General features: G+C 42.1%; 1 protein-coding gene across 16 annotated transcripts in view; it reads left to right on the top strand.

Annotated features, from left to right (window-relative positions):
- The window catches only part of ATXN1 (ataxin 1), a 231,494-nt gene that overhangs the window by 57,092 nt on the left and 146,412 nt on the right, over positions 1-27,990 (top strand). For all 16 annotated transcript variants that reach the window (XR_014159337.1, XM_081873398.1, XM_081873396.1 and 13 more), the window contains one exon: positions 27,054-27,158. The gene's annotated coding sequence lies outside the window, so the exon portion shown is untranslated. The remainder of the gene's footprint in view (positions 1-27,053; positions 27,159-27,990) is intronic.

The raw sequence follows: 27,990 nt of genomic DNA, 5'->3' as shown, positions 1-27,990 counted from the left end.
TCTGGAGGGCCGAGTTTGCCTATGCCTGTGCTACAGGAATGGCAAATTGGAGGGCAGGGTTTTAGGGGTAGGATTTGTACATGTTTTAGAGGGGAGACTTACTTTGGCAGCACACTGCTTTTTAGGGATTTTTGTCCTCTCAGACTTCATATATTTTCCCTGCACAACGACCATTGGAATAATGCTGCACTGCAATATAATATTATTCTGATGGTGATTGTGGGGAGGTGGGAAGGATGACAGCCAACAATTTTCACCCAGAATCCTTCATTAAAACTATTAATGACGCAGCAACTTTCCAAGGGGCATCAAAATGGAGAGCAACGGCAGCAACTGAGAAGCAGCTTCTGGTAATATCATTTGCAGCAGCAAAATGAAATTTCAGAGGATGTTAAAGATTAAAATAAACCAAGTGTTGATGTGTTCAAAACAAGTTCTCCCTTAAAATTATTGCAAGTTTTTACCTTTATTTCCTCCCGCCATTCAGATTTTGTGTAGAACATTAATTAAGCCAAATAATCTGTTTAGCCTTACTTTATATATGACCCAGACTGGATTACTGCGAAGTGTTTCACACTGGGTGCCTTGGAAGGCAGCTTAGTAACTTCTGTTGTGCAAAATGCAGCTTCTGTTCTGCAAAATGAAGCCCTTTTATCTAAAGGGCTGTCTGCACACATATACAGTGGTGCCCCGCAAGACGAACGCCTCGCAAGACGGAAAACCCGCTAGACGAAAGGGTTTTCCGTTTTGGAGGCGCTTCGCAAAACGAATTTCCCTATGGGCTTCCTTCACAAGACGAAAATGTCTTGCGAGTTCCTGCAGGTTTTTTTCCTCCCCCCCTTTTTCTAAGCCGCTAAGCCGCTTATCAGCTGATCCGCTAAGCCGATAAGCCGCTAAAAGCCGCTAAAAGCCGCTGAACCGCTAATAGCACTAATCCGCTAAGCCGTCAATGGGCTTGCTTTGCAAGACGAAAAAACCGCTAGATGAAGAGACTCGCGGAACGGATTAATTTCGTCTTGCGAGGCACCACTGTATATGACCCTGCTCACAATCGCCCACTAGTGAAATTGGCTGTATTGATCAGCAATGAGATAGGGCCTTTTGTCGTGGTGAACTCTGCAGTTGGGCAACTCTTCCTGTTAATGTTTGCCTGGATCCTTCAGTTCTGGAATGCGAAAAAACCTAGACGATCTGATTCCATTTTTTTCATGCAACTATTTGTCTGTATAAACTCAATGCTCCATGTTCTACATGATTATATTTTGTTTTTATTTCTCTGTGTTGCTTTGTGAGGGCTTGGCCCTGAAAAGCAGCAGATAAGAGGAATAAAATAATGCAGTGGTACCTTGGGTTACAGACGCTTCAGGTTAAAGACGCTTCAGGTTACAGACTCCCCTAACCCAGAAATAGTACCGTGGGTTAAGAACTTTGCTTCAGGATGAGAACAGAAATTGTGCTCTGGTGGCACGGCGGCAGTGGGAGGCCCCATTAGCTAAAGTGGTGCTTCAGGTTAAGAACAGTTTCAGGTTAAGAACGGACCTCCGGAACGAATTAAGTTCTTAACCCGAGGTACCACTGTAAACTGATAAATAAGCCCTGAGTGCCAAGAGGAGCTATCATTAAAAAAAAAAAAATCTTGTCTTTTGGAGCATTGCTAGAGAAAAGTCACAATGTAGTTGCCTTTTTGTGCCAAAACCGTTTCTGTAAACTTGCCCCAAGTTCAAATATGAGGACTGTTTGGATTGCTTTATGTACTTCATGTTGTTGCTTTGTTGTGATAAAAGAGAACTGTTTATTCAGAGATGAACCCTAAGGTTTCACTGTTCTGAAATATGAATGGATGCAGTTGTCAGATTTTCAAGGGCTGGCTAAGATACTTGCTCTCTGGACTAAAAAAAATACGACTGCTTGTGAGATATAAAGGCAAAATGAAAAACTTAGGGAGGAGCCAAGACGGCAGCTTACTGTTTGAATTGTTTATTTATTTTTGCAAGCTATTGACCCATTGACTTCCAGGCGGAGCCGAACCTAAACCCAATCTGGCTGCAGCTTTTATAGGGTCTCCAGAAATAAGTGTCATTGTGTACACCATTTCTAATGGGGCCTGTCCATACGTGATATGTTGCTGCTCAGGAGATAAAACTCCATACAGGAAAGGCTATGTATACTGTCACCCAGAGAATACTATGTAGTGTGAGTTTTGCTGCAGGTAAATAGACTGAGAACTTAGAAACTGAAACCTTTATGTTTGTGAGATTGGTTGTGGAGGAGAACAAATTCTTCCGTTGCTTCAAATGTAGTTAGGTCGTGCTCTTTTGTGGTTAATTATGAACCTATGCTTGCTATGCATATGAAGCAGATGCAGCAGATTGCTGATATTGTACTAGATATATTCATTTTTAACATAAAATGAATTATTTATATTACTTAGCCAGGGTATTGGTGACATAGTTGCTGTTTTCTGAGCTTATGGAGAATTTGAATTTCTTCTTCAAAAGTCCCTAAATTATTTTATTAGTCCCTATTTTAATTCAATTTTAATGCACTAATCAATAGTAGCTTCACATTTATTGACAGGAATTTCTTGCCTATTGTTTATCATGGATAAAGAATATGAGATTTTATTGATCCAGTAAAAATTAGGACATAAATCACTATCTCTTTACTTTTCTGCTATATGCAGATGCACTACCCCTGTGGGGTTTTTCCATTATGGAAACACTGATGAGGCAAAATGTATAGCAGAAATGTGCTCAATCCTGTGGAGGCCTGGTACAGCAATGCTCAATATTTTCGAGAACATGCAAACTGAAGGTGGGTTGTTGTTGTTTTTGCACTTGTTATGCAGATTGAGAAGTGGGTTTTGGACCAACATTAATAGGGAAGCCTGCTATTATTTCTTTATTCCTGGGTCTTCCTGCCACTTTTGCCTCTGCCTCCTTACTATATTGAACATTTAGATGTTAGCAATTGTGAATGTGTTACACAGGGCTGGCCCATCCATGAGGCAAGGTGAGATGGCTGCCTCAGGCGGCAGAATCCACAGCGGCGGCATATCCATCCTCCCAGTGAATGCAGAATCTGCTGATTTGGTGGCAGCAACAGTTGCAGTGTGCTTCCTGGAGACCAGATCTACTCCCCCGCAATGTACAGCAGCCTCTTGGCCAATAGGATGCACTGCTGATCTCCTGTTGCTGTGTAATGCCAGGTCAATGATGAATAAAACCACTGCCATCCACGACCTGATTGTGGATGGAGGATTTGACCTGGCATGTGTGACAGAGACCTGGTTGGAGGAAGCAGGTGGGCCTGTCCTTGCCGCTGCTTGCCCACCAGGTTTCTCTTACGCACAGCAACCCAGGTCATGTGGGCAGGGAGGGGGGGGTTGCAGTGATTTTTAGGAAGTCACTAGCTTGCACCAGGCGTCCTACTGGGAAGATCCAGTTTTCTGAGTGCATGTTCTGGAAGTTGGGCAATAGGGGCAGTACAGGATTCCTTTTGGTGTACCGACCTCCCCGCTGCACCAAGGATTCCCTGTCTGAGCTGCTTCAGGTCGTGGCGGATTTTCTCCTGGAGACACCTAGTTTGGTTGTCCTAGGAGATTTTAACATCCATGCCGACACGACCTTACAAGGGGCTGCTCGGGACTTCGTGGAAAGCATGGCCTCCATGGGGCTGTCCCTGAATAAGTTTGGCCCAACTCATAGTCATGGACATGCCTTAGACCTGGTGTTCACCTCTAGTGACGTGGGTGATCTGACACTAAGTAAAAGTGAAACAAAAGAAGTGCCATGGTCAGATCACTTCCTGGTGCAACTGGACTTCTCCGCGACCCTTCCCCTCTGCAGGGAGGTGGGACCAATTTGGATGGTCCGCCCCCGCCACTTAATGGATCCAAATGGTTTCCAGAGAGTGGTAGGGGATGCTTTATCCCATGTTGATGGCCTTTCAGCTGATTCCCTGGTGGCCCGCTGGAATGCGGAGTTAACCAGGGCTATCGACTGTCTGGCTCCGAAGCGCCCTCTCCGATTGCATGGAGCCCGGACAGCTCCATGGTTTTCTTCGGAGCTGAGGGCGATGAAACAATTGCTGAGACGGCTAGATCGTCGGTGGCAAAAAACTCACTCCGAATCTGACCGGACACAGGTTAGAGCTCAACGTCGAGCCTACCAAGTGGCGATAGCGACGGCGAAGAAGACTTTCTTCACCGCCTCTATTGCATCTGCAGAAAATAGTAGCAGGAGACTCTTTCAGGTGGTTCGTAATTTAACGGAACCACCTTTACCACCGGGGCCTTGTAAAGACCCCAAGATCTCCTGCAACGATTTTGCAAAGTTTTTTGCAGATAAAATCACTCATATTCGGAAGGAGCTAGACACCACCGTGGGAGCAGTGCCGGGGCGGGAGAGTGCTAGAGCTCTGTCTGGTCAAGTTGCACGGAATCAATTTCAATCCGTTACCCCCGAGGATGTGGACAGGCTGCTTGGACGCGTGAAACCAACCACCTGTCTCCTGGATCCTTGCCCATCCTGGCTAATAAAAGCAAGCCGGGAAGGGCTGGGCGATGGGCTCTGCGGGGTGGTGAATGCTTCCCTCTGTGAGGGAACATTCCCAGATCCGCTGAAAGAGGCGGTCATTAAACCGCTTCTTAAAAAACCATCTTTAGACCCGGCCAGTATGGCCAACTATCGCCCAGTATCAAATCTTCCTTTCTTGGGCAAGGTGATTGAGCGTGTGGTTGCTGAACAACTCCAGGCACGCCTGGAGGATGCGGACCATTTGGATCCCTTCCAATCGGGATTCAGGCCTCATCATGGGACTGAAACTGCCTTGGTCGCGCTGGTTGATGATCTCTGGCGAGCTAGGGACAAAGGTGAGAGTTGTTTCCTAGTTCTGCTGGATCTCTCAGCGGCCTTTGATACAATCGACCATAACATCCTTCTGGACTGTCTAGAGGGGCTGGGAGCTGGGGGCACTGTTATACAGTGGTTTCGCTCCTTCCTCCTGGGCCGTGTTCAGAAAGTGGTGGTGGGGGATGAGTGTTCAGACCCCTGGGCCCTCACTTGTAGGGTGCCTCAGGGTTCCGTCCTCTGCCCCATGCTTTTTAACATCTATATGAAGCCGCTGGGAGAGATCATCAGGGTGTTTGGACTGGGTGTCCATCAATATGCAGATGATACCCAGCTCTACCTCTCTTTCAAATCAGAACCAGTGAAGGCGGTGAAGGTCCTGTGTGAGTGCCTGGAGGCGGTTGGAAGATGGATGGCGGCTAATGGATTGAGGTTGAATCCTGACAAGACAGTACTGTTTTTGGGGGACAGGGGGCGGGCTGGTGTGGAGGACTCCCTGGTCCTGAATAGGGTAACTGTGCCCCTGAAGGACCAGGTGCGCAGCCTGGGAGTCATTTTGGACTCACAGCTGTCCATGGAGGCGCAGGTCAATTCTGTATCCAGGGCAGCTGTCTACCAACTCCACCTGGTACGCAGGCTGAGACCCTACCTGCCCGCGGACTGTCTCGCCAGAGTGGTGCATGCTCTAGTTATCTCCCGCTTGGACTACTGCAATGCGCTCTACATGGGGCTACCTTTGAAGGTGACTCGGAAACTACAACTAATCCAGAATGCGGCAGCTAGACTGGTGACTGGGGGCAGCCGCCGAGACCACATAACACTGGTCTTGAAAGACCTACATTGGCTCCCAGTACGTTTCCGGGCACAATTCAAATTGCTGGTGTTGACCTTTAAAGCCCTAAACGGCCTCGGCCCAGTATACCTGAAGGAGCGTCTCCATCCCCATCGTTCTGCCCGGACACTGAGGTCCAGCGCCGAGGGCCTTCTGGCGGTTCCTTCATTGCAAGAAGCAAAGCTACAGGGAACCAGGCAGAGGGCCTTCTCGGTCGTGGCGCCTGCCCTGTGGAACGCCCTTCCATCAGATGTCAAAGCGATAAACAACTACCTGACATCTTAAGGCAGCCCTGTTCAGGGAAGTTTTTAATCTGTGATATTTTACTGTATTTTTGGTTTTTATGGAAGCCGCCCAGAGTGGCTGGGGAAACCCAGCCAGATGGGCGGGGTACAAATAATAAATTATTATTATTATTATTATTATTATTATTATTATTATTATTATTATTATTATTCCTGGTGTTATATGGTTGAGGAAGAGAGCAAATGGTGGCCACATGTTTTTTTTATTTCTCTTTAGTGGTCAGCATAAAAATGCTAGTGCATTTGCAAAGCTAAGCAGGATCTGGTATGGTTTAAAATTAGATGGGGGACCCTATGTTGAGATTTCTGCATTTCAGGGGGTTGAACTAGATGGTCCTCGGGGTCCCTTCCATCCCTTCAATTCTATGACTCTATGATGTGAGGGGTTAATGGCTTCTTAGATAATCTAAACTGTGATGTACCTAAAAGTGGAGAGTGATTTGTGTCAATGGCAAACAAGGTAAGCCAACACAAAACAAACTTCCCAGGGTTTGAAATTATATCCTACTTCTGTATTTCTCACATTTTTTCAGCTTAAGCCACTTTGCAAAACTCACTCTACCTGTTGCCTAACACGTTCCCTTCCAATCTGGCAACAGTCGTTTCTTCTGTAGGTGAGTTTGCTGAAATGCTCACATGCAGAGTGACAAGACAAGGGACTCTGACCCTTCCTAAAACTACACACAGTTAAACATATGTCCTCCTCATAAATCACTGTAGATCAATAAAGGTTTCCTAATGTCCAACCTACCCGTTTCTCAAAAAGGAGGCTCCACAATTCCCTTCTTGCATAGAACTTTATCCCACGGCTCCCCTGCAGTTTTAGAATCTCAGACATATTGGTTCATATCTTTGTAGTCAGTGAGCATCTCTGTTGCCATGTGAGGCTGTCTGGCCAGAATAGTGCTTGCCGGCAGTTTTGAGTCATTGTCATGTGCTAGTTTCAGAAGTAAATGGTAGGTCAAAATGAAAGTACCGAAAGGCAATATTTTAAAATCTACATTTGTCTGTTGACTGGAAAAATATCTAACCAAGTGCACAAACCAGAGAGTAATATGAGAAGGGGAAGACAACAGAGAAAAAAGTGGGAAGAAGCAAGTGTTCTGATTCTGTAATATCTGTACTAATTTGTGGTACTTTAGTTAGGCTGCTTCTGTTTTGCACTTTGAGAGTGTAAGACATTACACAGAGCAACACAGCCACTCAAACAGAGCAAATCCTGTGGTGAAAGGCTGAGCAGCTGATTTTTCCAAAGGAGAGTTAAAACATTCCCACCGTGTAGACAAAAAGCCTGTGTACCTAACCTTCTTTTTCCACAACTCACTCTCTCCTCATACAAACTCTGTCTACAACAATGTGTGGCTCTTCCTTCCATCTAGCTTCAACTTGCTCATCTGAAAAACAACAACACAGGGGTGGTCTCCTGGATTTATTCTAGAAAAGTTCAGAGAGGTGAACTTTCAGCTTGTTCACCGACTCTGTTTGGGCTAAGATACTTTAAGACCACCTGCTGCTGATTCCTCTATGATGCCTCTGATGGCAGAAAACTGGCACACAGATCACATGTAACTGGGCAGCAAGAAGGAGCAGAGGAAGAACCAATACTGTTAGGTTGGAGGATTGTGTTCCTCTGTATTATAGGTAGAATCCAAATGGTGATCCTTGCTTTGGTTGCTCCAACAGGGGCTCTGCTAGTGGAAGAGAAGGAAAAGCAATTTATTTGATTCCCTCCCCTCTCCTCTGTCCCCTAGCATCCCCAGAAGAGTCTAGTCTAGCTCCATTTCTGCTAAATTGTACCTGAAGTTGCTTAAGAAACCTATACCATATCCAAAATAGCAGTGGACTCCACAGTATAACAATAAATGTGAGTGATACTGACACCCAGAGTAGCTGTACAGTGTGTCAGTAGCAATATAAATAGCTGGCATGCAAAAAATATATTCTTCCCTTTGTTCTGCCTGCCCCCTTTTTTTTGGCTGATATATATCAAATCTTACTGGAATGCTTCAGATGACGATTGCTATAAATAGATTTTTCAAAATAAATTGATCATATGTGTTTGAAATTATGTACTAATTGATTTCCAGAGAAGCCGAGGCAATTTAAATTAATTGGTTTTACAGAATACTATACTATCTGTATGATTCTCATGCATTTCAGTTTTCTAAAAAACAAACTCTTGAGAATTTGTGAAGTATTGATTTTGTTTCTGCCCGACTTCTGTTGGGCAATCACTTATATTAAATAGCCAGTTGTTAGTCTGCTGTGTGGCTGCCTGATATTTAATGATTTTCTCTTAGATGGCTAGTACTCTGTGATTGTTGAACTTTTTTTGTGGGTCCCCTCCTTAGGATTTTTATCTAATTTCTTTTCCTAATATAAATCTGAGGGTTACCTCAGGTTGTCTAATACCTTCCTATTGCATGTGCATATTGCTTGCTTTAGCCTCATTTGTTCACACAAATATTAGAATCTTAAATAGAGAGAATCATAATCAAAGTATACTTAAAAGAGCAGCAGAGATGACAATAGAATCAGATCACTTGGGTAAACCATGACCACTGTTAAAAGCTCAGGCAAAGAGGAAAGACTTTGTGTGCCATCTTAGAAAGTGTGCATATGCTAGATTCAATATTCTGGGAACAGAGTTCTGCAGGTTATGTGCCACCACTGAAAAGGCCTCTTCCTGACTGTCCACCTAATTTCTCAAGGTAGGGGACCATTAGAAGGGTCTTTGCAGAATATCTGAATTAATAGGCAGGTTCATACGGGAGAAAAAAGTCCTTTCAGATTCCATGAACCCAGATCATTGAAGGCTTTATGGATTGAAAGCTAGTACTTTGAATTGTGCTGAGAAACAAACTGGAAGCCACCGAAGTTCTTTAAAATTCAGGAAATGTGGCAGTTTTTGCTGACTACCTATGGTATTTTGGTTCACTTGAAGTTTCCAGACACTTCTTAAATTAACATATTAGAGAAATCACATTTTCCAAAGCATGGATAGCTGTGGCGAGATCATCTAATACAGATTTTACTTAGTGATGTCAGTTGAATAGTTCTGTTTGCCTTTTAGAAATACATAGAGTTTTGTCTACAGGCATAATGGTTTTTTGTAGTTGTGAAACTTTTCTTTCCTTATAAACCTACCTGCAGAGAATCTTCCCTAAACTAGTAAAATATATTCCAGTTTATCTTTATCAGAAAAGGGACACTTTACATATTGCAGAAATAGATGGGTTACTGCTAAGAGACCACATCTTTTTCTGTTAAGGCTTGAAAGTCATTCATGTGTGCTTCAAAACACACACTCTTCAAAGTGTGAAAAGAAGCTAGCCAGAGCTGAGATGCAGTAATCTTTCAGCAAGAATATCTATCAACTTCATCATCACTCTCTCAGATTGCGAATTTAATGCTCTCTTCCCTGCTCACAGAAATGGAAGGAGATATATAGATATACTCAAGGAAACCTTGAGAGATACACTGGTACCTCAGGTTAAGTACTTAATTCGTTCCGGAGGTCCGTACTTAACCTGAAACTGTTCTTAACCTGAAGCACCACTTTAACTAATGGGGCCTCCTGCTGCCGCCGTGCCGCCAGAGCATGATTTTTGTTCTCATCCTGAAGCAAAGTTCTTAACCTGAAGCATTATTTCTGGATTAGCGGAGTCTGTAACCTGAAGCGTATGTAACCTGAAGCGTATGTAACCTGAGGTACCACTGTAGAGACATTCAGAGCATCAAAAAGCTATCCAGGAGTAACCCAATGAAGACAACATACTTAGAAGCTTCCAGAAGTCGCAGAACAGGAACAGGAAACTGGGATATGGACTGTGGAGAAAGAATGAATTGGTCTGACTGACTCCTTTAAAAGTTTTATCATATTCTGGAGGAGGGTATGTATGTCTGTGCTCAGTGGCGTAGTGAGAGTTGCCAGCGCCCAGGGCCACGGCATCCGCATCACTCGGGAGATTGCAGCCGCAGAGATAAGGAGCTATTTCATTGTGTGGAGACGTCATTTCCTGGTTTGCATGGAGAAACTGTTTTCAACAGAGCGCAGCAACAGAAGTGCACAGCTGTATTGAGACAGCACTGGGTGTTGAAATTTTGTTCCCCTAACCATGTTGTGCCTGGGGCAGCTGCCCCTGTGCCCCCTAGGCTACGCCACTAGACCGTAAACAGGAGCACCAATAAAGGGATGAGGATACAATGCTATTTGTTGTTGCACACACCCCTTGTTGCTATTCACTTTGCAGCCGTGAACTAGATATTGGAAACAAGTTCTGTGGATCACTTGTAATTGGAACATGGGAACAGCTCAGATCATTGGCCTATCTAGTTCAGTATTGTTTACACTGACAGCTCTCCAGGGTTCAAGCAGGACTCTTTTTCAGCCATACCTGAAGATGTCAGGGATTGAACCCCAGAGCTTCTGTGTGCAAGGCAGATTCTCTACCACTGACCTACAACACTTCTCCTGTTCTTGGTTTAGGTTAATTCTTGAGCTCTGGCATTTATCTCTTTCAAGAAATATAAAATAAATGTTATGACATAGGCATACTTCTTGATTTCATGCCATATTTCCCATTCATTGTTGAGGAGCCGGAGAAAACAAAGCAAAAATATTAAGCACTTTTGTACTACTAGTCTTCACATGCTTATGATGAGAGCATATATTAAGAAATCCAATGTTCCCCATTCCACCCAGAGGGGTGGCCTGATGTAATGCATGTGGCCAACAAGTTACAAGGTTTGCATAGCAATTTGTTGGTGCTGTTGATTCTGTTAAAAGTCATTTCCCCCCTGTAGGGCAGGGCGAGGTGCAGCAGCAGTTTTAGCCCATTAAATTTGTTAGAGAAGCCACACTGTGAATTGGCAAAGTAGAAGTTTCCCCAGAACCAAGACACAAAAAGGAAGTTACCAGCCTGCAGTCAAGATTCAAAAAGATACGCAGTGACAAATATTATATTTGTTTTCATGAAAATTAGCACCTTCCTGTCCTAATGTGTGCAACGTCCTTAGAAATGCACACTCCCTTTCTAGAGACTTGATTTGGGGCATTTGTTGAGTTCAGTATAAGCTGTATAGTTGAGTTCAGTATAGGCATATCCCCACTGTTCTAGTGGATTTGGCTGTGATGCTTCATTTTGCTTTGTGCACTCCCTTGTTGTCACTATTTCCATAAAACTGCATTTTGACAAACAAGAACCATATGTAAGGAAGCGAAAGTACAACTTTTCTCAGCCTTTCAGTTTGTTAATCTGTTAGAACAAATCTGTTGCTTTTTCACAGCGTGTTAAGCCCTGCAGCTCCTTTTCCTGAGCACACCTGCCAACATTTTAATCTATAAATAAGGAGGCTTGTGGAAGAAAAATAAGACACGCCTTCTAACTCAATTGAAATCTTTTTGGAAGGGAGAGCTTATTTTGGCAAAGATGACGAAGAATTATTATTATTATTAAAGCGCAAAGCAGCTGAAGTCTAGAATTGCCCCTCCTAAACGGGAAAGGTTGACATGAGCACAGGCCAAAAACTGTTTCACTTTCTCTAGCAAACTGATGTTGCTGCACCTGTTTGAAAAGCTAACCTGGAGGAAAATTATGCAAATCAACCTTATTCCCCCCAAATTAACTTTTTGCTGCTGCCCTTCTTGAGATCTTGAACTGCAGTAGATCTAGCAGCCTCACAGTATCAATGTACCTGCGTGTTTTAAAAATTATTTCATCTCCAGTTAGTCTTCAGGCCTAGTTAATGGCATGATGCTTCCAATCTTTCAACCATGGCTTTGAGATAGGGAGTGGAATGTGGGCTTATGGGCTCCCTTACCCTTCTTTCCCCTTCTTCCCATGTGAATTTCCTCCTTTCTTTCATTGTCAGCATTAACCAGGTTGTAACTTTATGGGGTGAAGTCAGACTGAAGAGAAGATGCTTATCTTCCCATGCTTAGTACACAGAGGCTTATCAGAGGACACAGGTGGCGCTGTGGTCTAAACCACTGAGCCTCTTAGGCTTGCTGATCAGAACGTTAGGGGTTCGAATCCCCGCAACGGGGTGAGCTCCCATTGCTCTGTCCCAGCTCCTGCCAACCTAGCAGTTCGAAAGCACGCCAGTGCAAGTAGATAAATAGGTACCGCTGCAGCGGGAAGGTGAACGGCGTTCCCGTGTGCTCTGGCACTTGTCACGGTCCTGCGTGCGCCAGTAGTGGTTTAGTCATGCTGGCCACATGACCCAGAAAACGAGATGAGCACCGCAACCCCATAGTTCCCTTTGACTGGACTTAACCGTCTAGGGGTCCTTTACCTTTACTTTTACCTTTATCAGAGGTTGGTAGACAGGCTGCTATAGAGGGCTCCTGCCCTAACTGAACAATAAAAAACTATTCTATTTTTAGAAGACATCTGAAAGCAGCCCTGTATGGGAAAGTTTTTAATGTTTGATGTATTATTTTTTTAATTTGTTGGAAGCTGTCCAGAGTGGCTGGAGTTACCCATCAGATGGGTGGCATATAAATAACAACACCAACAACAAACAGAAAGAACAACAGGTTAAAATTGCACGCTCTTTTTGCAAACAATATTGATGGTTAAGGTGTTTCTGTTCCAGCAGCAAAAGTTGGAGTTGCCTTTTGTCATGAACGTCATTCTGGCTGATAGTTGAGGACGGTTAATGTATTTTAAGTATTTTTATGCAAGAGGATTTACACACTCCCACTGGTGAATTTGTTTGCTTGGAGTTATTTTTCTCCAGACTGTACTAGGAAAGGCTTATCAGTTCAGTATAAAGACGTGAAAGTAAATTGAGAAGACTTCTGCCGACAATGTAACTTATTCTCAATAAAGTACCACAAAAATAGAAGCAAGTGTTCCAGAAATTGAGGTTCTGAGAAACTACACATCTCATTTTATGTTGAATTGTGAAGAGGTGTTCACAGACAATGATTCATTTTTAAAAAATATGGCCACAATGACTCCAGTGTTTGTATGTTGCTCCAACAATAAAAGCGACACATTCTCAACAGGGCTTCCTTGCTTACCAGCTTCTCAAGACTTAAGGATATGCTGCTATCCATATGTTCCTCTCCTCTCCCCCTACCCCAGTCCCACCTGCTTCAGATTTTAATAATATCTGTATATATCAAGGAACTAGCCATTTGAGTAAATTTAGTCTTCGTCATTGGAACTAACATATTCATTAGGGTTACAATATTTTGATGTTCTGATTAGGGAAACGAGGGCAGAATGTGATTATTTCCTGTGTAAATGGAAAAGAGACGAGCCAAACTAGCCCTTAACTTGTCTTAGGGACTTTGGCTTTCTGGAGTTGGTCAGAGGCCTTCGTAAGGTCAGATGCATGAGCCCAAGGTATCCGTTTCTAGTATGTAGTGTGACCTTCGTGTCTATTCCCTTTATCCAGAATCAGGACAATCATCAGTACATTTTGCTGCTCCCATCATCTCTTGCTTGTGGTGTGGAAATCCAGCGACAATTCATTTGTTGTCTGTGGGAAGTATTTTCATTAAAATTATATTTAATCGTGCTGCTTCCTCAAAGAAGTCTTGAAGAGGTTCTATACTAGTGCAGCACGATGCATTCCTCTGAGTAGATAATTTCGCTTTTGTCTTTTGATGCCTGTAAATAAGATGGATGGATTGGACAGAGTAGCTAACGCAGTCTAGTGCTTAAGGTTCTTGCCAGACATTTTTCACAAAACAGTGCCGTTTCCTTTACTAAATGTCATGTGTCTTATGTAAGCATTCTTCAGGAAGCAACATTAGCACAGGGGGTAAAAGTAAAAAATGTTCAGGGCTGTAAAAGAGGTTGGTGTTGTTGTTTTTTTAAAAAAATGTTTTGTCACACAGTGAAAATGTTTGAGCCCAAGCTGTGGTAGATGAGAAGAGTATCCATCCAGCGTTCCTTTCCTTAGATCTTCTGCCACCTTCTAAGGTAATGATTTTCATTCAGAGCCAACTGTTCTGTTGACATCCAAATCCGGGGAAGTGGGGCATAGGTTGTCTATGTTAATGGCATTGCCAGTGGGTTTGGAAGGAGAGGTCGCCATGTAAAGAGAACATGTCCAAGAATGTTGTTCTAATGTGATTAATGGAAGAGGACAGCAATGAACAGTGATTGTTTTTCATATGATGAAAGTCCAGATGAATTCAACTTAAAAATAAATCACCATCCCTCCATCCTTCTTTATGCAAGCCTTAAAAAAGCTGTAGCTTGATCTCTTGTAGGAAAACATATGTTTCCAAGCCTCTTTTATGCTTCTTAGGTTTGTCCCTGGGAGTAAACGGTGATACCACCCATAGTATAAGACCTGAATGAAATGTACCATCTATTTTGCAGTGGTAGCACTGTTCCTAAACATCAATGTTTTTTTCTTTTTTTACCCCAAAGTCCCCTTGCTACAATGCTACATGATAATTCAGCATCAAGGTAAGGGTAAGTGAAATGGCTGCCACAGTAGCCACCTGCCCATTTTATGAGGGAAGAGATACTAGCTCCTAACATGGGGAGATTGTTGTGACTAAATGTTATGGAATGCATGTTTCACCATATACCGTAAGCCATTACCCATACTTCAACTAACCAGAATCAAGAGAAGGTGGAATGGCATTTTTTCCATTTCTGACAGATCAACATGTCAACTGCCACTAATAGCTTTGTGTTAATTTTTATACTAGGTGAATTGACCTTTTTTTGTACCAGGAGTAAGATGGGGTGTATCCCCAGAAGTGGTTTAGCAGATAATATCACAGCAACTCATCTATGTGACTTGGTTGACATTATAAATGACATTTACTGCAACATTGGTTTCTCTGGATCAGGCACTGCTGTTTTTAGAGAAGCCATCAAGAAACATGTACAATTCAGGCCATTATATTTTATAAACATAATTTGTCAATCTAAGACAAAAATGCGAGGTGTGTAACTATTTGAAAATGAAAACCAGGTTCTCATGTGACAGGTCAGCTTTTTCTCCACTATTCTTGAGAAGTTTAAATCTGTCTCAATCATATCCCATTTCCTACAACTGTCCTTGACCAATGCAAGTTTTGTTTTACTGTATTGATACAAAAAGCATTAATAATGCTGCTTATATAGTATCATGGCTTGCTGCTGTTTTCAGAATTAGATTGGTTCATTCCTGAATTGTTTGTCAAGTAGTGAGAACAATTGAAACACACTATATAAATTCTCCTTCTCCTCCCTTTCCTCTAGAGACCAACTTGTAGTGTTTCAGCTATGTGGCATTAAAACGCTGTAATTAACTCTTGGAACGGCAACCCAGACATTTTTTTAAAAAAACCATAAATGTATGAACAAGCCCGAACCTTTGGTAGGTTTTCAGCACAGAGGACGTTACCACCCTAGTCTGTAATATGTAAATACTCTAATAAAGCTAATACATTGATCTGTTCATGTGTATGTGCACGCAGGACTTTAACATTCTGCAGACAGATCCATCCTGTGCAAAAGCAGATCTATGCTAGACATTTGTACAGAAGTAGTGAGATGTTGGAGATTTGCATAGATAGGGTGAAAAGGGTTATACTGGATGTGTATATACACACACATACATACCGTATTTACTCAGTTCTAATGCTCACCTTTTTTCGGCCAAATTACGTTGCGAAAATTAAGGTGCTCATTAGATTCGATGGCACATTTACATTCGCCAGCAAATACCGTATTTTTCGCTCTATAGGATGCACCGGACCATAGGACGCACCGGACCATAGGAGGGGGAGAACAGGAAAAAAAAATTCTCCCCCTCTCTGCTCAGCACCCCTTCAGCAAAGTGGGAGGAGAAACGGAGCCCCTTCCATTTCTCCTCCCGCTTCGCTGAAGGGGTGCTGAGCAGAGAGGAAAAACTGTGCAGCGCCTCTCCAGCGAAGCGAAGCCTGGAGAGCAAGAGGGATCGGTCCGCACCAACCCCTCTCGCTCTCCAGGCTTCAGGTGGCTGCACTCCAAAGGCTTCAGGCGGCTAGCCCTGAAGCCTGGAGAGCGAGAGGGGTTGGTGCGCACCAACACCTCTCACTCTCCAGGCTTCAGCGAAAGCAACGCGTAGCCTCTGGAGCGCTGAGGGAGCTCATTTGATGGCACATTAGACTTGAGTAAATATGGTATGTATGTGTATATGTATTGAGTTGTCCTTGTTTTTATTTTGATTATGTATTTTGTGTTTTTATATTGTGATTTTATCCTGCAGGCATAGGGCAGTATACAAATTTAATAAATAACACTTCAAAAAGTTGTTCTTATATTTGATTGTCCTGTTTCTGGCAAATAGAAATAACTTTCTTCCTCTTAATCCCCATCCAGAGCTTCTAGGGTACTCTTGAGTTTCCTTCAGAATATTGTGTGTGCTTGTGTATGTAAACTAGTTTCTTGCAGCTCTTCTATACCACCAGTGTCTGTTTTCTTCTTCTTCTGTGTACTTTACTGTTGGGAATAAGTCCAGTATCTGACTTTATTGTTGCTAGTAAGTTTCCCTAGCAGCAGCCCTGTGAAGTATGCACCTCTCTTCAGTTAAAGAGCTGTCTTCATTGCTAGTGAAACAGACTCCTCTTACACATTTTCTCTCTGTTGTGGTTTGACAACTAAAAACATTGCTGTAGAACCTGGTTTGCATACTTACTCATCTTCTCTTAGTCCTTTGAAATTGGTATGCTTGATGTTCACACTTCGCCCAATACAGTGTTATGTGTTTTGTTTTAACTAGTTATAATTTACCTTCTGATTTTTCAGTATCCAGGGTGATTATGTGCGCGCTCTCTCTCTCTCTCTCTGACACACACACTCACTTTATTTGCTTTGTAGATCTTTATTTTGCTACAGTTCATGGCTTCCATGCACTGTGTAAAAGTTCCTAAATTAGCTAGCTTTTTAAAATCTTAAAACATTTTTCTTAATAGTCGAAGCATTAATTACTAAACTGTGACTAGTATGCTGCACATGATGCTTCCTGATGTCAGATAAATGAGAGGATTCATCTCGTTAAATTGTAAAGCTTGAATGGAGAAATGGGGCAACAAGCAATGATGCCCCCCACCCTTAGCTATCCATATTCTCTATTACAGACAGGGTGCCAGTCAGTTGTGTGTGTATGCGCAGCAGTAATGTGGGGAGTGCAGGTTGTGTTACATCTCTCACAGGAAACTCAATGCATCACTTTACTGGTTTCTTTTAGCTGTTAAGTGCCATGTTTGTAACCCGTATTTTGAACCTGCTGGTAGGTGCCCAATGTAGATTCAGGCTGATGATCAGCTATTGAATCCCTGATCATGTGGCCGTCTTGGGAGTTCCTGCCCATGCTCTGTATCCCCCATGACAGATATCTGAAACAATTCTTTCTCTTCTTCTCTTCTGTAATGGAGCAGCTGGCTCCTAACTTGGTTTGGTGCTGTAGAGTAGGGGTAGCCAACATGGTGCTTTCCACATGTTGTTGGACTACAACTCCCATCAGCCCCAGCAAGCAGAGCCAGTAGTCAGGGGTGATGGTGCTTGTAGTCCAGTAACGCTGGGCTTCAGTTGTGTGGACTGGTCCTTGAATTTTGTTTAATATATGTATATTGGCACTTGGTTTATAGGAACTACTTTCTAGTAGTCTTCAAAGCCTTGTTGATATGCTCTTGGGTAAAGTGCTTACTCCACACAAGTTATACAAGTCAGAAACTTTGAGAAACTGAGACTGTATGCCCTGTGTGCATCTTGATTTGCTTCAGCTTCTGAAACGTCACGTAGAGTATATCTGTCTTGCTTATAAAGTGAACTCTGTGCATGCATCAGAAAAAAGTGTGTGAGCTGTACTAATAAGCAATAATATTAAGTGTTTGATTTTTCTTTCTTGGAACACGTGTGTGTTGATTTGATTTATGTGTATAAATGCTAGCTTACTTGAGTACTGTACCTTTCTGTTGTGTGGCTATTAGTTTATCACAAATTATATGTTAGTCATAAATGTAAGTATTGCATATGCATTCAAAGTGCTTCCTCAGAAGTAAATCCTATTGAGTAGTTTCTAGAATGTGTGCTAAGAATTGCAGTTGTAGTTTTTTATTATTGATTTTTGGTCCGTGGGGTTGGCCTACAGTTATCTTGGAGACTTCTGTCATCCTTGATTAAGCGTCTCCGGGTCTTTTATATTTAGCATAGCAGTTGGGTTCCACCAAGTGTTGCATAGTTTTCTATCAGGTACTGATTGTATAATTTTTTAAAACGGCAACAGATGCAGTATCACACATTGGGTATGGAAATGCATGATTTGTGTTTTTAAAGTGGCAGTTCTCTCTTAGGTTATTATTAACATACTTTAAGAATGGGTATAGCAGAAACCATACTTTTAATTATATGCAATAATTCAGCGATGAACTTTACTGTTCATTACTGTCTCTGTAGTGTATTCCACTTCATAATAAGTCTGAAATTTCAACCAGGGTGTTTGGTATCATCACAGACTGAAGATGGAATTACAACTTTAATTTAGGTAATTTAATTCAAGTGCCTTCTTGCTGCTCGAAATCCTGGAAGGGATGATGACAATTGTATGTTGCAATGCTTTTATTTTGGAACCCTTCATCTTCCCATTCTTTGAAGCTGAGCTGTTCAATTAAATATCTAGGTAAAAATGCCTTTTGTTGCGGCCTTGAATACATCTCTTTCACATGATCAAATTTTGGTTTATTAAGCCAGGATGTGCAAGAGTTTTATGTACCCACACACAGCCACCTCTTTCTTGTGTGATTGGGCTAACAGACTGGGAAGCCACAGTTAACCACAGTCTCATGTTACAAACTGGGAGTTATGGTTCACAGCTTCCAAACAAAGCAGGAGTCATAAGCCAACTTTAAACCATGGCTTCATGTCCTGGCTTGTTTGGAAGCCATTGTCCATAGTTTTCTGGTTACATCCAATGAGAAGTAATGGTTAACTTTGACTCCATGACTTGGTTCATCACTTGCATGAAGTGGAGACTGATTGTGTTTCCAGCAGTTAATGCACCATAAATAATAATTTTGTATTGGTATATCTGTCACTGTTATTCTAAAAGACGTTAGTGTTTTTGGTTGCTATTATTGTTTCAGAAATCTTGTCTATGTGTAGCCACAAACCTTGAGAAGATTGTGGGATTTCCCCCACCTCCCTGAGTTTCTGATAGTCATCTGGCCTTGTGCTCATTTGATGAAGAGAACCTTGGCCACATGAACTCTGGCATCTCTGGAGGTGGGGGAAAACCCTGTATTCCAATTTCAGTGTTGGTGGTCACGCAAAAGGTGCTGGTTGCTGTAGTTTGAAAAACAGTCCTGAAGTAGCTTGGAGCATTCTGCTAACTTTAGATTAAATATACCATTGCAGAAGCTGTTGTCACAATACATATCTTAAAATTGGGATTTGAGTAATGTAAATAAGATTTTTGCTGCTTTTCTTCTGGTGGACAAATTGAAGACTTAGGTGTGTCTAATATTTTTGCTGCTTTTTAATGAAAATGAATGGTGGTATCATATTAACAAGAAGAGATTGGGAACACCTTTAGAAAATTATTTTACAGGTTGTAGCATTGCAACATGAAAATCTGTAAACTTTGCAGAAGGGGGAGTAGCTTCAGGAATGGTTCACCTTTATATATTTGATTGTGCTAACCTGGTACAGTGGTACCTTGGGTTAAGTACTTAATTTGTTCCGGAGGTATGTTCTTAACCTGAAACTGTTTCTTAACCTGAAGCACCACTTTAGCTAATGGGGCCTCCTGCTTGCCGCCGTTCCGCCGGAGCCTGATTTCTGTTCTTAACCTGAAGCACTATTTCTGGGTTAGCAGAGTGTGTAACCTGAAGCGTATGTAACCTGAAGCATATGTAACCCGAGGTACCACTGTATTGCTAACAGATTTCCAAAGGATTTTACAGAAAAAACACCTAAATAGAAATATACAGGGGTCCATTCATTGTGTCTCCAAAGTTCAAGAAGAATTGCAGAGGCAAACTTCCACCCTACTTCCCCAATTCCAAGATGAAGGTGGCAGAGTTTGATGCTGTAAGCACTGAACTATGGCAAGGTTTGCAATTCATCTTGTCTTATTACTTTCCAGACCTCTACATAATTCAGTAGAAGTTTAGCGATTAAACAACTTCATAAACCACCTTTCGGGGCCATGCCCTCACAAAGCAGCGTACACTCATACGGAGATGATTTATACCATCTGATGGGCACACTTTATCATGAAAAAGCATCAAGACTTTGCAGGCCTGTTAAAGCCTTATGATTTCCAAATTAAGGAGCAGCTCAGAATTTCGTAGCTGAAAACATATTAAGGAAAGGCAGCCTGGAAGAGAGGTGGTTTTAAGGGCCACTTGAAAGCCTGCACTGAAGTGGCCAAGTGTAATTCATTCAGGAGGGAGTTCTGTAAGTGTGAAGGCCCCACTGCTTGTGCCCAGCAATCTTGATGGTGAGCACATGAGCTGGACCTCTGCAGCTGTTCTGATGAGTGGGCAGGGTCATGTGAGTGAATCTGATCCTGCCGATCTCGGGATCTTGGAGAATGATATGAGGAATCTCTCTTACTACTGCTGAGGTTTAACATCCCATGGCTTTCCAAGCTTCTCTGAGGCCTTGTAGGAGGTCTAGGAGATCCTGAGAAGTCTTGCACTTGTGAACTCCTGAAATTATTTGTATACAAAATATGGATAATGCACATTGGTATATAAATAAAACTCTATTTTAGTCTTCCTCTTCATTGAAAGTGATCATATCTCTTGTATGTCAGCTGTGGGTGTCAGACTGATGGATTCCCTTTCCTTCTAACACAGTGGTTCACAAAGGGTGTGGTGTGCCACACTGGTGTGGCAGGAGAGGGCAATCCTAGTTGTGATACAGAATCGCCATTCAAACTGTGTGCTGGAGAAGACTCCTTTATAATAAAGATTTTAAAAAATGGTGTGGCACGAGCAAAAAGTTTGAGAACCACCGCCCTAACCCAACCTGGAAGATATTCTCCTTAATATCAGTTCTATGAAGACTGGCTGAGATTACTTAGTGGTGCAAGGTACTCTACCTATTGTTATAAAATCACTTTCATTCCATGCAAACCGTTCCATATGTTAATAAAGTACATTTTATTTCTTTTTAAAGACAGGCCACTTACAATTTAAGATATTCCAGGGGAAGGTGGAATCGGAGGTGCATACCATGTGGTTAGTGTCTCTCAATATCAATTTTCATAAGCATGTTCCTTCTACTCTGCACAGCTTAAAGGGTAGAAGAGCAGATTGGGTTCCCAAAATTCTCCTTCAGTCCCAAAGCCATTACTAGGCAGCTAAGTTCAAGGCTGTGGTTAGAGGTTGAAGAGGGAGCCAAAAATGTGTTTTGCTTTCCTTTACCTTTCTTTGTCATGAGTTTACATAATGCCTCACACTGACCTTTGGGGCATCTGGCTCAAATTAAACCCATAATATTATCAATGTGGTCTAAAGCTTCTGCCTAATATGAGTAACATATGAAAATCTGCCCAATATTTTAAAAGTTTTGATGTACTTGTTTTGACTTTTAGCAACTGGAATGCATATCTTCCTTTTTTAAAAAAACAAACGTACAAATTCAATATGTCCTTTGACACAGCTCAACTTTGGAAGTCATGTTCTTCCCTTCTCACAAGGAAGTCTCAACATCCATCCGTGGCCACATACATAATAATGTATGTTTCTCAGTAATAAAACTATGGTGTTCTTCCTATGTTTAAAGGCATCCTTTCCCTTAAATTGCTTATGAGATCTGTACCTATCTGTAACTGTTATGAGATCTGGTTTGGGAAATGGGATCAGTGTTAAAAACCATGAACTAAAAGTCAGCAGCTGCCACTGAAGAAAAGGAGCAGTTGGTGGGTAAGAAATCTACTGATCTCCTTTTCTTTCTTTTTAAATAATTACTTATGGATAAGCCCCTTCCTGCTACTTGGCTATGTTTGCTGCAGGTATATTCTGTGAACATTTGAAGTTATGTAATTGCAGTTTACCGTCACATTAAAAAATGACTAATGACATAATTTGTGTTTTCAAAATACATAAACAGCTCAGCATGAGAGAGTGATATTTTCAGGAGACAAAGGTGAAGTGCTAGGGTAGAAGGTGGAGATGGCTGATATTTCTCTTTAATGAGCTGTGGCTTACATATCCCTTTGAATAATGTATATTGTTTGCTTATGTTCTTCCATATACATGAGCTGTTTCACACCAAGATCTAGCCATAATTGGGAGCTACGGTAGTCTTGTATAACAAGATGTTTCATGTATTTTAAATAGCTGTCGTCGTTGAAAGAAATGACTGTTGGACCTTAAGCTAGCCTTGGGGGTATATAGCCAATTCTGTCAGAACAGCTTCCTCTTCAGGACTGCTGTCAAACTTACTACTGTCTTCCCAGGGCAGTAACCCAGGAAGCAGTTCTGGAACTTCCCTCTCCTCTCGTACCCCTCTCCAAATCCATAGTGGATGGGGAGATCTGAGACACAAACAAAAACCATTCTGCTAAGAGACCTACCACGTTGGATACCGCCCATGGGAACCAGATGTCTATGTTGATTTCAAGTCTGGTGTACTTCCCAGGTGTGTTTCAGTGGGTTGACTGAGTTCACTTTGTCATTTCTTCTTCCTTAAAGATGGAATTCTTCCTCCCATGAATTTATGTTTCCAGTTGTTTCATGGAGAGCATTCCTGTATCATAGGAGGGCATACAACGAGGAAATTAATACAAAATGAGAACTTTTCCCTCTAATACTCCTAGCCATACAAACAGGTGTGTGTCAATTGTACTGGAAAAGAAAAAGATGAACCTCCCCTCCCCATGGACTGCTTTACCAAAGAGGATTCCTCAGGGAAAAACTGATGGATAGCAGCATGCTCTGTATCTAGTGAATGTGTAGTTTGACCCCTTTTGGACGTTGAATCCCAGTCCTGATGGTGGTTTTCTTGTGTGTTTTTGTATGTTTTTCTTTAAATTGTGCCCAACTTTGCCTCCTTGATACATTATGTAGTATTACTTAGAATGTGAAAACAACAACAACAAAGTCTTGTAGCACCCCTTTAAGGTATGCAGCATGGCATGGTGGCAGGGGAGCAACCAACATCTCAGACTCCAGCGTGGCTGGGAAACACTTTGCACAGGAAGACACAAACAGGGCAAGACTTCAGAGAGCCCATCAGCATCATTCTAGGCTCCCTGGGGTGTGTGGCCTGGAAGTGGCCCAAACCAAAATCTGTGCTGGCTCTGTCTGGTCTGCTCCTGGGACATAAATGGTGGTCCTTGCCTGGTTGCTCCACTTCTGCTTCAATTGACTTTTCAAACTACCCACCCTTTGTTGTTTACTTTACCTCTTGCTTCCATCAGGGGAGGGTTTGTGATCTAATGACATTGCTATGAACAACTGTTGGTCCCTGTTTTTTAGGGTTGGGGAGGAATTTTGCCCACAGGCAGATTAGCTTTGGTCCTGTGCATTCTTGCTTACCTCATGGTAATTGTCACAACTTATGATGGTAGGGGAGGTATTGACCCAGATCCTTAGGAGAAAGGGACAAGGAAGGGGCATCCTGCCCCATCTCATAGGGGGATCCCCTTAAGAGATTCTGGAGGGCAGCACTTTCCATCCAGAAGCCCAGCTCAGGAGTTGACATGCAATGGTGCCCCTACCAGTGGCCGAACAGGGTTCACCAGAAACAGTTCTAGACAGTCAGTATTATCTTTTGGGTTTTGTATATTGTAGGTTGTGTATTGTAGATAGTAAGGTGCTTAACTTGAATTGTGTCTTGCTGTTGTATTAATACACTGAAGGGGGAAATAAATTGTGGAAGGGGAGTAGGCATTATTTCTGGGGTTAGTGGAGAAGTGAAAAGTCAGTGATACAATTTCAAGGAGCACTTTTAAATAGAATTTCCATTGTTACTGATTAACTGTAATTTCCCCCCATTATTTGTATACTGCAACTGTTTTAAAGATGGTGCATGGCCTAGGGATACTATAATATACACAATGTCAGTAGTGGACACTGTGAAGCACAGTCATTTAGGAACTCCTTACCTCAGGTTTCAGCTCCTACTTTATCCTCAATATCTGGTTTTGCCTCTGCAGGAAGTTTTTGGTTTTTTTTTTTTAAGTGGGGGAGCATTCATCAATGCAGTCCCCACCCCAGTTTTATTACATCATGTTCCCTTTTTGTAGAATGAGACACATTGAAAGTTGCTAATTGTCTGTTATGAGTAATTTATTGACTGTGGAATATTTATCATTTATATCACTTGACAAGTACTACAAATCAACATGACCTTTAACTGCATCAGTTGTTTTAGAATTGGTGTAAAGAAATTCAGGGAACTTGGATGATTTGGTGAGTGAAACTGCTGACCCAATGCTGAGTTGCAGGGAGAGGAAATATTGACCAATCCAAATTAGGTAACCGAAAATTATGCTTCCTGCTGATAAGCTACTTTTCATAGTATGCAAACATAGCACTTGAGGTAGTAAAACTGTGAGGCAGCTATAGTATATCTTATTTAGGAGCTGTAAAATGATCCCATGACAGTAGTAATTCATTCAGTTTCCCACAGAACAGTTTTGTTATGAGGATTTTGGAAAGCATGTAGAGAAAATGCAGGCATGACCCAGCAAATGTTTTTAACGGTTTTATTAAGCATTAGACTGAAGCTTTTCCTTTAACTTGAGTGGGTGAATATGTGGATTAATATAACTCAGCTGTAAGAAAGCCATATGAGCTGCCAATATTTATTAGGGTAATGAACAGCAGCTAGCATTTTGATGTGTGTTTATCCATATAGGCATAAGATGGTATCCAGTTAAGTCATAGATTTTGACAGGTCCAAGTGGAGTATGATTTAGTTGGATACCACTCTCGTGTTTTCAGAATAAGGTGAAAAGAAGCAAGAATTCAGTCGAAGATGTAGTCAACCTCTCTTTGAGGATTGATCTATCAATTGAAGGCAGCTGAAACTGAATGCTCTTTCATTGTGAAATGTAAGACACTATACCCTAGAAAGATATCAAGCCAGAAGACAAAGGAGTGTACAATAAAGCAAAGCTAATGAGTCCAATAAACAGCCCCAAGGTTATAAGTGATCTGTCTAGGGGGATACATCTAGCAGAATATCTAGAACAACTGCAAATGTATTCATGTTGGACAGGCACTGAAAAGAACCAGTTGCCCCATTAACCTAAAAATCTTCAAGCATTACAATGCAAAGATGTTTTGATTTGCTTTCCTTGATAATTTGTACAGTGACATCCAAAAGTGGACCTTATGATAAGGGTTTGTACAGACAATCAATGAAAAGGGGGGAAAGGGCTTGCAGGAAAGTTGAAGAAGTTCTTTGCATCTGTTTTCTCTGCGAAAGACGGGCAGATTGTTGTGCTTGAACTAACTTTCTGAGGAGCTGAAGCAAATAATGATGAAAAGAGATTGTGTTCTAGGCTGTACTGACAAATTGGAAACCAAATAAAACAGTTTTGCGCTGACAGGACCCAGGTGGAAGATGGTGTGTCCTGGAAGAGGGGGCCTGGAATTGTCGGTAGATAAAAAGGAATAATTGTGGTGGGCGGGGTGGGGGGCAGAGCAAAATGCAGAGATGAAGAATAACGGAGAAGGAAGGGTGGAAGGAAGAGAGATGTAAATATTCAACATTTATTACTGAAGTTAATTATCGTGCTTTGGGGGGATCTCTCATATAATATAGCAGTGAACTGATGCTTATTTTATGGCTTTATTCATTTTAAATAGGCTACTTTCCTAATTACAAAAAAATTCACTTGAATGCCACATTGTGCTTTTGTAGGAGCCAAAATATTGCCAGTTACTGGCCAGAACTGATTAGTTTCAGCAAGGTGGTGGCCTCATTTGCCTTCCAAGGTTGCAGTGCTATATGACATCAGTTTTGGTGATGTGATGACTGCAGCCAAGGGCAAAGCTTCTTGCATTGCACATTGCATTGCCCTTAGTCTGAATAGATGAACACTTCCACACACTCTTTTGATATTATCTCCAAAAGCTTCCAAAAGGGGAAAATAATTTTACTGCGATCAAAGAGTGCCCCCAACTTTTGTCTCATCCCTGTTGTATCCCAGAGGGCATCAAATAGGGACCCGTGATACACATATCACAACACTTCATGCTTTATTTGATAAGGCAATGAGTGTTTACTTGGTTTGGGGTGGGGAGATAATATTTTCCAGGCAACTATTTGCTGTGTTTTGAGCTCTGGGGAAATGACATTTCCTTACAGCGGTTGTGCTCCCTTGATGGAAACTTTCTGGAACTCCTGCAACAGCTAAGAAGTGTGTGCAGAACACACACAAAAAGTTGTCTAGGTAAGCCCCAGTGCAACTGCAAAAAGAGTACAGTGTGTGAGTTCACCCTCCACTGAAGGGATAGAGGAAAGATTAAAATACTTTTAAGAACACTGTTTACTTCTTTGGCAGTCTAAAGAAACAGTGGTAGGTGACAGTATAGTGTTAAATGATCAACACAGGAAGAAGAGCCCTCTTTCTCACTGCTTGGATTGCAGAAAACTGATCATGTAAAGAAGAGTAGACTCTAGGTTGATGCTTGCTAAGCTGATCTTTGATGTGGTCATGAAGGAGGTGTTGAATGCAGCAGAGGTGTGAGGAGGGTGAAGGTAACCTTTAGATTGGGGAACGAAGATTGTGTAATTCATTTGATTTACCTTCTTACTGCACCATCCATGCCGCTTATCAGAGTGATTATTTTTCCAGATTTCTCTGTGGTTACTCCTGTTTTCTATGTGTTCATAGTCTGTTTAATCAGCAGTTGATCATCAAAGAATGTTAACAACCATGCTAACAGGCAGTGTTTAAAAAAATCCATTTAGGCTGCGAAGATAACAAAAGGGCACAATCCACAAAAACAACCACTTCTTCTCCCCACTTCTGGTTCCAAAACTAGCTTACTTAAAGTTATCAGAAGCACATTGAGGATAGTGCAGGGATTTCCCTGCCAACCACTTGAAGTGACATTTCTTCTCTGAACATTTCTTGTTTTGTTTTTAATTCTAGCATCCTTGAGCACAATGAACAAGTTTTAATGCACAGACTTCAGGGGAAAGTGCTGCAGCACCTGGCCAAAGGAGGTTGCACCTAGGAACACTCCTGCTCTTTGAAGTAAGTAATGGGAGTAGTTTGGTTACAAGGAAAATTGCAATTGCTTTATATTTTAATTAGTGTGTTTGTGTCTCGGAGGCTATGCTGATGTTCTGTAATGCATGGAGAAAAAGGATCAATTAGAGGGTTGGATTTGATTGTGGCAAGTCTATGTGTGTTGAACTTTGGCCTTTCCCAATCATGTAGGATGAGGATGTGAGGAAGAAGGACAGATTTTAACAGCAAAAGAAGTGCATGGGCAGGTGGTCTTCACCACACTTCCATGACTACAGCTTAGTTTCCTATGGCCTGTCCCTTCAGGTGCCTTTTCTCCCTTTCTCTTGACCAAGTTCCTGATACAGCAAATGAGCTCAGCTCGGGGGGGGGGGCACTTGGGGAGAGGGGGCTGCAAGGAGGAAAGTGACAGCAGCTCCCTGCTTGCATGTTCCTCTTTTGCTATGAAAATCAGACTGCACTGAACTGTTGCCTTCATGTCCTGTTTTGAGTCTGACTCTCAAATAGCAGCTTGGGCTAGGAAAGAAGTGCAGTGCTTGTGCACAGATTCACAAGAGTTTTTTTTTCCAGGGCTGGGATATGTCCATCTCTGCAAGCCAGAACGTATCAGTAATAATTCATACAGCAGGGCGGAGGTAGGATGTATAGCTTGCATGGCAGGGATATGCAAATTCAGAACCAGTTCCAGGCTGGAAGGAGCTTCAGGCAAGAGTTATACCAATTGGCTCAAGGCCCAAAGCCCTGCATTTTCCCATGAAAAAATGGGAGTATGTAGAGTTTTCTTTTGAGAAGCACTATCTTTCACTTTGCATCAGATTTACTCAATGGAAATCAAGCA

Source organism: Podarcis erhardii (genome assembly GCF_964252035.2).
Source record: "Podarcis erhardii genome assembly, chromosome: 8".
NCBI lineage: Eukaryota > Metazoa > Chordata > Lepidosauria > Squamata > Lacertidae > Podarcis > Podarcis erhardii.
Note: the sequence above shows the minus strand (reverse complement) of the source record. Positions and strands in the feature narration are given on the sequence as shown.